Below are 3,973 nucleotides of genomic sequence, written 5' to 3' on the forward strand. Positions count from 1 at the left end.
GGCCTGGCTCCCTAGTGGATGAGCATATAACCTATGGCTGCACCCCTGCACAGCCATTTGAAATCCATAGATCAGGGCCTACTGAATTTAATTAAATTGGCTGATTTCCTTATATGAACTGTAACTCAGTAAAATCTATTAAATTGTTGCATGTTCATGTTGGATTTATGTTTTTGTTCAGTATAGCATTTGCAAAATCATCAACAGCTATTGTTTCAATTCAACCTCTGGTTCATCTCAAATGTAATTATATTCAGTGATATTGAATATCACTAATATATAACCAAATATCAACATTTTAAAGAGATGTACAGTTGAAGTCAGAAGTTTACATACACCTTAGCCAAATACATTTAAACTCAGTTTTTCACAATTCCTGACATTTAATCCTAGTAGAAATTCCCTGTCTTATGTCAGTTCGGATCACCACTTTATTTTAAGAATGTGAAATGTCAGAATAGTAGTAGAGAGTGTTTTATTTCAGCTTCTATTTCTTTCATCACATTCCCAGTGGGTCAGAAGTTTACATACAGTCAACTAATATTTGGTAGCATTGCCTTTAAATTGTTTAACTTGGGTCAAAAGTTTTGGGTAGCCTTCCACAAGCTTCCCACAATAAGTTGGGTGAATTTTGGCCCAACTTTATGTTGGGTCCTTCCTGCAGCAAAGCACCCCCACAACATGATGCTGCCACCCCCGTGCTTCACGGTTGGGATGGTGTTCTTCGGCTTGCAAGCATCCCCCTTTTTCCTCCAAACATAACGATGGTCATTATGGCCAAACAGTTCTATTTTTGTTTCATCAGACCAGAGGACATTTCTCCAAAAAGTACGATCTTTGTCTCCATGTGGAGTTGCAAACCGTAGTCTAGCTTTTTTATGCCGCTTTTGGAGCAGTGGCTTCTTCCTTGCTGAGCGGCCTTTCAGGATATGTCGATATAGGCCTCGTTTTACTGTGGATATAGATACTTTTATACCAGTTTCCTCAAGCATGTTCACAAGGTCCTTTGCTGTTGTTCTGGGATTGATTTGCACTTTTTGCACCAAAGTACGTTCATCTCTAGGAGACAGAACGTGTCTCCTTCCTGAGCGGTATGACGGCTGCTTGATCCCAAGGTATTTATACTTACGTACTATTGTTTGTACAAATGAACGTGGTACCTTCAGGCATTTGGAGATCTTCCATTTTTTTCTGAGGTCTTGGCTGATTTCTTTTGATTTTCCCATGATGTCAAGCAAAGAGGTACTGAGTTTGAAGGTAGGCCCTGAAATACATCCACATGTACACCTCCAATTGACTCAAATGATGTCAATTAGCCTATCAGAAGCTGACCGACGAATTGTGATACAGTGAATTATAAGTGAAATAATCTGTCTGTAAACAATTGTTGGAAAAATTACTTGTGTCATGCTCAAAGTAGATATCCTAACCGATTTGCCAAAATGATAGTTTGTTAGCAAGAAATTTGTGGAGTGGTTGAAAAAGGAGTTTTAATGACTCCAACGTAAGTGTATGTAAACTTCCGACTTCAACTGTATCTTCTGCTTGGATAGTTCAATCTGTGCCACTGACTTAATTCCAGGTTGTCTTCAAATTAATAATTGATGTGTTGGATTCACGTCTCCATCTCAACCAAAAATCTAAGTTAAAGACTAGGACAAAATCAAATCAAACTTGATTTAAAGTTTGATTTGATTTAGCCTATTTTTTAATAACTTAGATTTTTTTTTCTAGACCAACTGGAATTAAAGCCAAACTAAGTCAGTGGGATAGATGTGTTGACAACCAAACACAAGATTCATGTCTTCAACTCAACTACAATTCTAAATGATATAATTAGATTAAGCCAGTGGCTCAAATGGAACTATCCAAGCAGTAGATACAGCGCCTAAAGAAAGTATTCATACAACTATACATATTCCACATTTTGTTCTGTTAGAGCTTGAATTTAAAATTGATTAAATTGAGATTTTGTGTCACTGATGTACACACAATTATTTTTTGAAATGTCAATAAGTATTCACCACCTTTGTTATGGCAAACCCAAATTGATTAGATGAGTTTATTATAACTTCAGGAGTAAAAAAAAAGTCTGATTATTAGTTGGATGGACTAACTGTGTGCATTAATGGTGTTTAACTCCCTAGAGTCAATTTCCGCGGCCCCGCTGAAAACCTGATTAGCATAATGAAAAAATCCCCATAAAAATCTGTCAATTTAAACTAGAGATATCAGTTTTCTTTGCATTGGATGCATCTCAATCCACCGCATCCACTGGTATCGCACTTCCGCATCTGTGGAGAAATGTGACAGAGCTAGAGCAATGTTTATCAAACCATGAGACACCCGAAAATCAATCTTCTCACAAAATCGTCTGTACGGATCGTCCGAACGGTTTGGCCTAGAAACTGTACCCCTCCATGGAAATATAAGACTCTCATGAACACGATTGTGTTTTCTGTTTTGTTATACGACCCCAACAAGCATATTGGGACTCTCCTCAATTCAGTAGAGCAAATCTGCCAACTTCTGTCTGTAGTTTTGGCTACACACTAATATGACTCTCACAAACAAGTACAGTACCAGTCAAAAGTTTGGCCAAAGGGTGGCTACTTTGCAGACTACTTTGAGCTAATCACAGGCAAAGTCCTAAACGAAAACCTTGTTCAGTCTGCTTCCCAACAGACACGGGGAGACAAATTCCAAGTTCAGAAAGACAATTAACTCAAATGAAATGGTTATTTACCAAGATAACATTGAATGTTTCTGAGTACGCTAGTTACTGTTTTGGCTTGAAAATCTATGGCAAGACTTGGAAATAGCTGTCTAGCAATGATCAACAACCAACTTGACAGAGCTTGAAGAATTTTAATAATAATGATGTGCAAATATTGTACAATCCAGTTTTGTAAAGCTCTTAGAGACTTACACAGAAAGACTCACAGCTGTGAGGTGTTTCTAACATGAATTGTATTGACTCATGGGGTAGAATGGCGCCGGAGATGATGGCCGACGTTTTAAGTGCTCCGAACCAACTGTGCTATTTTGTTGTTGTTTTTTGCGTTGTTTGTAACTTATTTTGTAACTTATTTTGTACATTATGTTGCTGCTACTGTCTCTTATGACCGAAAATAACTTCTGGTCATCAGAACAGTAATTACTCAACTCAAACTGGATGAAGCTTTTTCCTTTAACGAGTTTGAGGCAAATGATATACTGCTTCCTCGGGAACAGGCCCAAATCCCCATAATTTGCGTAAAGAAAAGACGGAGAAAAAGGGGGAGAATTCCCAGGCGAAAGAGTAAACCTCCACTGCGATCCGTTCTATTGGCCAACGTGCAATCATTGGAAAATAATATCGATGATCTACGATCAAGATTACCCTACCAATGGGACATTAAAAACTGTAATATCTTATGTTACATCGAGTCGTGGCTGAATGACAACACAGATAATATAGAGCTGGCGGGATTTTCCATGCACCGGCAAAACACAGAAGCTACGTCTGGGTAAGACGAGGGGTGGGGGTATGTGTTTATTTGTCAATAAGAGCTGGTGCGCGATGTCTAATATTAAAGAAGTCTCGAGGTATTGCTCACCTGAGGTAGAGTACCTTATGATAAGCTGTAGAACACACTATTTACCAAGAGAGTTCTCATCTATATTATCCGTAGCCGTCTATTTACCACCACAGAACGATGCTGGCACTAAGACCGCACTCAACCAACTGTATAAGGCTATAACCAAACAAGAAAATGCTCATCCAGAAGCGGCGCTCCTTGTGGCCGGGGACTTTAATGCCTGCAAACTTAAATCCGTTTTACCTCCTTTCTACCAGCATGTCACATGTGCAACAAGAGGGGAAAAAACTCTGGACCACCTTTACTCCACACCCAGAGATGCATACAAAGCTCTCACCCACCCTCCAATTGTCAAATCTGACCATAATTCTATCCTCCTAATTCCTGCTTAC

The sequence above is a fragment of the Salvelinus namaycush genome, chromosome 8, assembly GCF_016432855.1.
Source record: "Salvelinus namaycush isolate Seneca chromosome 8, SaNama_1.0, whole genome shotgun sequence".
Taxonomy (NCBI): Eukaryota; Metazoa; Chordata; class Actinopteri; order Salmoniformes; family Salmonidae; genus Salvelinus; species Salvelinus namaycush.